Below are 9,194 nucleotides of genomic sequence, written 5' to 3' on the forward strand. Positions count from 1 at the left end.
AAGACGATATTTTGAATACAAATCTAAAAAAAAAAATACTCCCTCCCATTCAAAATAAACCTCCCTATTTCCTTTTCCGTCTATTCACAATAACCTCCCTATTTCCTTTTTTGGTAAGTGTTTGTGTGGTCCAAATTTAATTGTTTGGTGGGGTAGTGTATTTGTGTGGTTCAAATTTAATTATATGGTGGGGTAGTGTGTTTCCTTAATATTTGTGCCAAATGAAATGGGAGGTTTATTGTGAATGGGAGGGAGTATATAACAAGACGGTTTTTTAAAAGACGGCCCAACCACCACCCAACAACGAGATCTAAGAATGTAACTTTAGTCTTAAATAGTATAACTTTAGTCGTAAATTGTATAACTTTAGTCTTATAGCCCAATTAAATCAATAAATTATATACATAAATAAAACAACAGAAATAAAAAAATACTTTGAAAAAAAATCACATAAATTCTGACCTTTGCATACTTTGAAAAAATCACATACTTTGAAAAACAACAATATCGACAACTTTGAAAAATCACATACTTTGAAAAAATATGAAAAATAAAAATGAAATCTGAAATCAAAACACCAACATCACCGACACCAACTACCACAACCACGACCACCAACACCATCGACTCCAATTACAACAACCACGACCACCAACACCACCGACACCAACTACCACAACCACGACCACATTACCGCCACCACGACCGACCTATGACCACCACACCCACAAAACCACCATTTTCTGACCTATGCATTTTTAGATCTCGTTTTTCATTTTCATTTCAGTTTTTTTTTGTGGTGCTGGTTTGGTGGTTGAGGGTGGTGTGAGAGATCTGAAAAGGGTGAGATTGTTGGAGACGAAGGAGGAGGTGGTGGTGGCTGTTGGAGATGAAGGAGGTGGCTATTGGAGAAGGGTGATGTCGATGTTGTGGTGGCTGTTGGTGGGGAAAGGCGGTTGTTTTTGGGTTGTTGGTTGTGAACAAATGGTTGTGCGGCAGTAGGCGGCGAGATGTGGAGGGGGAAAGGAGAGTGGTGGTGCCGGTGGCGTGGAAGGTGGTGGTGGTTGGCTGGCCGTGGTGGGGGTGGCGCGGCGATGTTGGTGTGTGAGGAAGAGGGTGGGTGATTTAATTGGGTTTTGTTTTTTGGTTTATAAGAGATGTGAAAGAAGAGATATAGAGAGGTTTTTTTGCTTTTCAGATGAGTGTTTTTATTTTATTTTTTTGGTTTGAGTAGTTTTTTGTTGGGGTTTTTTTTGAGAGAATGAGAGAGGATGAGGGAATGAGAAAAAATGTGAGAGAATGATTAATGAGGAAGTGTGCAGGGAGAATAGAATGAGGAGAAGTTGTGGATGATTATGGAGAAGTTATGGAGGATTAGGGAGGGAGATTAGGAAGATGGATTTGTGACCCTTCAATGAGATGTAATCTCATCCCTCCATCCCTTCAATGGATTTGTGACCCTTCAATGAGACGTAATCTCAGGTACGAACTAAAATACGGTGCGAACCGTACAAACTAACTAATTAAACCCATTCAAGCTCGCTGTATTATCCCTCTACCTAGAACAAACAATTCGATAGTAACTTCGATCGCATCCCACCACAAACACCTAACTTCGATCACCTCCCACCACTTCCGCCGTCGGCCGCCACTTCCACCGTCAGCCGCCACTTCCACCGTCGCTTATACCACCTATATTCTCATCGACGACGCTTTCAAAAAACGAATTTCAGTCGATTATTGAAAAAAAAGGTTAGCTTCAATTCTTATTTTAATGTTTCAATCTATTCAATTGTAAAGATTTGAGTAGTTTTATAAGAAAACATAAGATTATAATCAAAAAAATTGATCTTTAGCTATGAATTCTAATTAAAAATTAGGGTTTATAAAACTTGGTCATTACAAATTTCGCTTTTTTAATTGTTTTAGGGTTATAATTTGATGTAGTTCTTCAAAGATGGTTTCACTATATGAATTCTTCCTTAATTTACCGGTTATGGTACCTAATACGTAAAATTTTTTGCTTGGATTTAAATTCCCGCCGTAAGAAAAAAGTGATTGGAACATTTTTATTGAGAGACTGTTTTATTGATCTTTCAAGTTGATTGTTTTTATGCCTGGTGCATTCGTGTCAGAACTTCGTAGGATATCAGTTTGGTCAGGAACATCATTTGGCCATGAACATTTTTTGCCTGTGTATTACTTTTGTATTGCTTTGCCCTTCACTGCAATTTGGTGGGGTTATTTTGTTTTGTTTGATATTGGTTTCTTCAAAGTAGATCAGAAGAACATCAATAAAAGAATTTGTTGTTTCTTGGAATCTCGGGCAAGGCTTGATTTTATGTGAAATGGGCTAGACAATGATGATACTCCAGCCTTATCTCACAGTCAATGATGTTTGCTTGAAATGCAATGTAATGAATCAAGTTTATCTTGATTCTTGTAGTTCCAAACTTCCACTAATTTATTGCTCTCAGTATAATTACCTAGTTTAGAAAGATGGGACATTGGATGGGATGTCAGGTTCCATCTCTAATTATGTGGGGTGTTTCATTATGTCTTATTTTTTGCAAAAACATGCGATGTTCACCCTGAAGGAGTGAAGCCCCATCATAGTTAAAAAAAAAATTAAGAAGATGGTACTTGTTGGCAGATTGGTTGTGAACTGTATGCAAGTATCATTGCACAATATTACAAAGTGCGAATCCTTAAACAATACTAGTTAGATGCTTCTATTCACACAGGTTTGGTTCAATAAGTATGTCGAGGGACGTTATTCTGTTGTCCAGGTGATATTGAGCTGCTGAAATTCCATTTTTGCTCTTTGAGAGAGTAGTCTTCTACTATTATTCTTGACATTTACGGAGTGAAAATGATGTAATACGTAACTACTTATGGTGAGACTACTTGAGAAATTCCATCAGACGAGCGATAATGATTGTAAATTTGTAGTGATAAAATTGGTTGTAGGGTGAAGACTATAAAGTTTAGTTTCTTTTTACTCCCGCTTATATTTATAGCAGGTAGTCACTGATCTTGTGCGCTGGTTTCTAATCTCGTGTGGCGAATATAATTCAGGTTGTGTGATGACGGCAGGTACCAACATTGCCATCTTTGACCATGGGAGTTTATGTTTGGAGCCAAATGATAAGACGGATTTAGTATGTACTAAGATGGGTCGAGTTAAGAAGTTTAAAGGTATGGAAGAGGATACTTTGTAAGTAATAATATGATTAATTGAATATCGAGTTTGGAAGAGCGAAGAAAAAGAGTAGTAGCAACACAGGTGCGAGTTGGACTGTAAGCTGAAAGCATGATGCATTTGATTTACGCGACACCAGTTCAAGCCTTGTATGTAACACACTTGTGTGTTGTGCGTAAAAGAAATTCTATTAGATTTGCAATTCCAAAGCCACGTGATGCCGCTTCTTACTTTTGTCACATTGGTTTTATTATAATAGTTTTATCATTCCATATCTTTACTATATTTAAAGTAGTGTATTTAGCAACATAGTATCTAGTAATTTAAAGGAGTGTATTTAACTAGTTAATGATATATATCTAGTAATTTAAATAATTGTATCTAGCAACTTAAAGGTATGTATCTAGCAATTTAGATAAGTGTATCTAGCTACCTAAATGTATGTATCTAGTAATTTAAAAGAGTGTATTTAGCTAGCTAATGATATATATCTAGTAATTTAAATAATTGTATCTAGCAACTTAAAGGTATGTATCTAGCCATTTCGATAAGTGTATCTAGCTACCTAAATGTATGTATCGAGTAACTTAAAAGAGTGTATCTAGCTAATGATATTTATCTAGTAATTTAAATAATTGTATCTAGTAACTTAAAAGGTATGTATCTAGCAACTTAGATAAGTCTATCTAGCTACCTAAATCTAAGTATCGAGTAACTTAAAAGAGTGTATCTAGCTAGCTAATGATATGTATCTAGTAATTTAAATAATTGTATCTAGCAACTTAAAAGTATGTATCTAGTAACTTAGATAAGTATCAAACAATTTAAATAGGTGTATGTATCTAGCTAGCTAAATGTACGTATCTAGCAACTTAAAAGAGTGTATCTAACAAGATAAAGGTTTGTATCTAATAACTTAATGAGATCAAACGAGATGAACGAGTATCCTAAACTTAGGACGGAAAATGGTCCAGGAACGGGGTGAAAACCCTAAATTGAACCCTAAAAGAGGGAGGGTGAGCCCTAACGAGGGAAATGAGATCAAACTCGGGGGCCGGATATCTTAAATTTACCCAAAAATGTCGTCTGACTTGTATAGATGATCTAAATGATGTAAACGTCTGTATTTGCTTGTTTTAATTGTGTTGGAGATCTTATAATGTTTGGTTTTGTAGTATAATGCAACATGTAGAGTCAGCAATCATTTTGCGCCGGGCCAAGGCGGGCGGCACGAGTACGACACGACACGACACGATGAAGAAAACGATTTCCTAAGCATGTCTTTAATTTTGCAAATGACATAATCACACATTAGTTATTCGACTGTTTTACGCTTACAGGTTACGACCGTCTTAAACAATAATTTTGTATTTCCTGAAGAAAATGTAGATCTTTATACATAAACATACTCATATATGTTATAAATTAATTTGTCATAAAATTAATAAAGGTCTTATGCATGCAAACAATAAATCAAAATAAGGAAGAAATAATGTCCTTACAATATAATTTCGGTTCAAATGGGCACAAAAGAGATCTCCTTTTCTTTTGTTCTTGAGCTCTCCAAATGGAAGAACAAGGATTCAAATGTAGAATCCCTCCCAAAAGCATATACCCAAGGAATACATCTTAATAACCAATATTATTTAGATCTAGTAATAATATTAGTTTTTGCTATAAAATGATACAAAATAAATTGTATTTTGCTCTTGAAAATTTTCGGTCAAGAGATGGAGTATTTGTGAGTTTTATTTCTCTAGATTTCACAAGATGTAGAGAAAAATACATTTCTTACACTAGAAAAATGTTGTATGTAAAAAGGATGAATGAATGAATTAAAAAGAAAAAGCTCTTTTTCTTTTCTTGTATGGTTGGCCGAAAATTGGCTTGGGTAGGATGCCCAATACTTTTGATTTTTGCTCTTCTCAAAAGCATAGGTGTGCATGGCTAGAGATTAGACTTTAATAATTATGTTTTCTCTTATTAAAATAATCAACATAATTATTCCACTAATACTCCTTCTAATTTTCGGTTTATACAAGATAAAATGGAAGGTCCATTTTATTTTGTCATTTGTCAAGTGTGACATATGTGACATGTTACTTGACATGTGAATTTGTAATGTATTTTTAACATATTAAAAATCAACATACTCATAAAATATGTCATTTACAAAATCGACTAGTAATTCGTAATTACTTGTACAAAAAATGTTTCCAAATTATAAACGACAACATTCTGTATTTATAATAATATATTCATTCCGTTTTAATTTGTTTCTGCAAACAATAATTTCATCCAAGTAATAAAATAATTCGATTACTTAGACCGTGTCTTATTTAATCATATTTACAATAAGATACGTAAATTATACTCACAAAATCATCCGTCAATTTTAAGCAATTTAATTAACTCGTATCGGTATACGATTAATTAAATAATCAATTAAGAGTATTTCCCTATAGGTATGACCTAAGGGGATCAACTGATCACCACCGTCGCACGACAGTAATGTCAAACTCTAGTCAGCCAATCATTAACGATATGTGTGGACCAGTTGACTGTAAAATATTACATCCCACATGTATTCTTAAAATGAGATTTAATAATGATTTTTAAATCATGTGATCGCACTATTGTTGAGGACACATTTCCCAACATTCCCCTGGTAGAATTATGTCATATCTTCCCGGGCAAAGTCAAATAATCGTTTGCTTCATTCCAATAAAGTTTGTATTGTTTCTGGAAGAATTTTCCCAAGGGAAAATATAAATACTTCCTCCATTCAACTCCACTCTACCATCTTTCCTTTTCCATCCATTCAACTCCACTCTACCTATTTCCTAAAAAAAAAATGTCAAATGACCATTTTGTCCTCATACCCATTACTTATTTACAATATTTGTCACTCATACCCCACTACTTCTACATCAAACTCCACCCTTTTCCACCCATACCCCACTTAATTATATTATACCTCATTATTTATTTACAATATTTTCCACCCAACCCCACCCTTCTTAATATTTGTGCAAAATACAAATAGATAGAGTGGAGTTGAATGGAGGAAGTATATAGCAAGGAACTTGAGGTGTTCCTGAAAACGATACAAGAAAATTGTGGGGTAATATCTGTCCGCAATACATTAATAACTAAGTATTGTACTTTGTTAACACACATAGATCTCATCTATGCATGGCTGATGGTTTCCTGTCAGTTTTTGACGTCCTTGGCAAACATCTTCACCAGGTGTACTCCAGAACAACATCAATGCATTTTGAACATTAGGAACTGATTTGTTCGTAAGCATAGAAAGAAACTTTAGATATCAACTTGTTATCGGATAAATCCCCCAATACTGATACTGTCATCTCTAGTTACCTCTTGCGGTATCAAGGGAAGATCTTCCCAGCGAGTTATTCTGGAATTAGCCGCAACAAAAAAAAAGTGTTAGCAGACTTATTGGGTGTGACTAAGAGGTACACAAAAAATATATTGTGTTAAAAGATATAAATAAGTAAATACCCATCTAATGTTGGACAGCCCTAGGCTATTTTCTTTGTTATAAACTCCTACAGAGAGCGAGGCAAGGACTTTGCATTTGGTTTCTGAACAGCATTGCATCCATTTGCTACGTGTTTCACCTTCGCCTGTTAATTTCAGAATCTCACACACTTAAATATAATGATTTGTAGGTATAAAATTCCCTCAAATACTAAATTTATTATATATTGCAATCGAGAATTTCATCAACGACGATCTTGTGATGATAGACATCTCCAGGTGTTAGAAAAGTCTGTAAGAGCAACTTAAAATATGTTTGCAACCACCAATCAGAAGTATGCTCATTAATTCACTAACTCATTTGTTCTATATACTTCCTAAATTATTCAACCAAGAATGGTGTTGATATTTGTTCATCATATCCCACACTTATCAGATGAACTTTCTAAGCTCAACCTTGCAAGACTAATAATACTTTCGGCTATGCTATCGATCGATGTCGATGGTGACCCTATTAGCCTCTCCATACTCAAGCATGAACTCTCTGGCTTGATAATCTGATATCTATAGTGACCCAGGTATACAAACCACATAGATACACATGTTACTCCCTCAGTATACACATATGAGGACTTTAGATACACAACCGCTTACTATCACTGCCACAGAAGCACCAACTAATACAAAACGACTAGACCACACCACCCACCACCTCTCAACCTGCCCTAAACACAACTTGTGACACCACCAGACCAATCAGACGACCGTTACAACAGAAACTTAAACCTATATCGGCGACATCACTAGTGACATAACTGACCACCTTAGACAGCGACTGGGACATTACATGTTACCACCATATAGCACGACAAACATCTCCAAGATCACGAGCAAGCTACTCGACCCACCGCAAAACCACCAAAACTCCGACTTCCACCTCGAACAACCCGTACCACGAGCATGAACCATACGAACTACTCAATACCTATGTTACTCCCTCCAGATAAACATGGTATTACTACTAGATACACAAATCGATTTGTGTATCCAGTAGTAATACCATACGTATCCGGGCTGGTAGTTTGTGTATCCACCGCACCACCATGATCCACCAAGCCCACCACCAACGCCACCACCACCACCACCACCACCACCATACAACTACAAGCAACCCAAGTCTACCACACCAACACAACGTAAAAACAGACAACGCAACCAAACAACGCATGCGATAGCTCGGCCACCCTAGGTGACTCCGGCGACGACGCTGACTACTCTAGAGAACACACGACACCCGAATTTCATCTTTATCATTATACATCCTACCCTCCACCGCCATTAGCCATTAGACCAAGGACCATAAACTCGCTTGCTGCCACCACCTCGACAACCACCGAAGTCGTTTAAAGCTTACGAGGACGTTTTGTTACTCGCAATCATCCATCTCAATCAGTATTGTGAGTATTTTTATGAAATTGTAATTGGTTTTTAGTAGATCTATGTTTTCAAGCACGAAAATTTTTGAAAATGCGAAATAAAAATGAGTAAAGACTGCCGACGTAAGGTGAGGAATGATTTAAATAATGAAAATAGTACAGAGTTGAGCAGAGAACGACAAGGACTCACCGACATGGTCGGCGTATGGTGAGGATGAAGCAGATTGCGAGGAGAGATAATATAGAGGAAGTAGCGAATGCATTGTTTGAGTCGAGTGAGGAGATCCTTGTTAACTCCGGTAAAGAGTACCAGTCGTCGAACCTCCGGCGAGGCCCGCTGGCGTGCTTGGTGGTGCTTGATGTTAGTGAAAGTATATGTCAGGGAAATGATAACAGTAGCAGGTTACCAATTTGGGTTTGTTATTTGTGAGGAAGAGATTTTAAGGTGGGCCGCTTACTCCTGGATTAAATCTTAATCTGACGGTTGTTATTTAGTTCGCACAGTTCACACCGAACAATAGGTTCGCACGAGATCCTATATATATATATAGAGATTGAATCATGTGAGGCACCCTTCTTAGGGTGAGGCGGCTGGACACCTTCTAAACCATTAGATTAAACAACTACAAGTGCATCAGATGTTGACACGTGTCCCCTAATATAACCCCTAACAAACTCCAAATTTCCCTCACTTCATACATTTATTCCGTCACATTTACTCCCTTCACTCTCTCTCTTCAAGCCGTCTAAGACAATGAGCTCCTTCATCGCCATTCACTCAGATTTCGACGCCATTACTACTAAGCTTCCGTTCCGCCATTAACACTGAGCTTTCTGACCTCCGTTATCAACCATAAGTTATGTGCTTCTATGTGCTTCTATCATCTGTGTCTGTAACTTACAAGTATTTTCAGCTTGATTACCTTTTCGTTGAGTTTGCAGACGCTCCCGTAAAGTTTTGTATCCATTTTTCTCTCCAGATTCTTCTTGATACTTATTTACGATTCCGTTGCTAATACTAGAAAGGATCTTTAGTTTCCAATCAATTTGAT

General features: G+C 36.5%; 2 long non-coding RNA genes across 2 annotated transcripts; one reads left to right on the forward strand and one right to left on the reverse strand.

The window, feature by feature from the left end:
* Positions 1–418: 418 nt before the first annotated feature.
* On the forward strand, positions 419–3,680 carry LOC141611754 (uncharacterized). Its single transcript, XR_012528723.1, has 2 exons — positions 419–1,752; positions 3,079–3,680. It is a non-coding gene; the product is annotated as an uncharacterized LOC141611754 (long non-coding RNA).
* Positions 3,681–5,901: 2,221 nt separating this feature from the next.
* On the reverse strand, positions 5,902–8,549 carry LOC141611755 (uncharacterized). The gene is made up of 3 exons (XR_012528724.1): positions 8,333–8,549; positions 6,728–6,852; positions 5,902–6,623 (listed from the first exon to the last, which is right to left on the reverse strand). It is a non-coding gene; the product is annotated as an uncharacterized LOC141611755 (long non-coding RNA).
* Between the last annotated feature and the right edge of the window lie 645 nt (positions 8,550–9,194).

The sequence above is a fragment of the Silene latifolia genome, chromosome 11 (genome assembly GCF_048544455.1).
Source record: "Silene latifolia isolate original U9 population chromosome 11, ASM4854445v1, whole genome shotgun sequence".
NCBI classification, from domain to species: Eukaryota; Viridiplantae; Streptophyta; class Magnoliopsida; order Caryophyllales; family Caryophyllaceae; genus Silene; species Silene latifolia.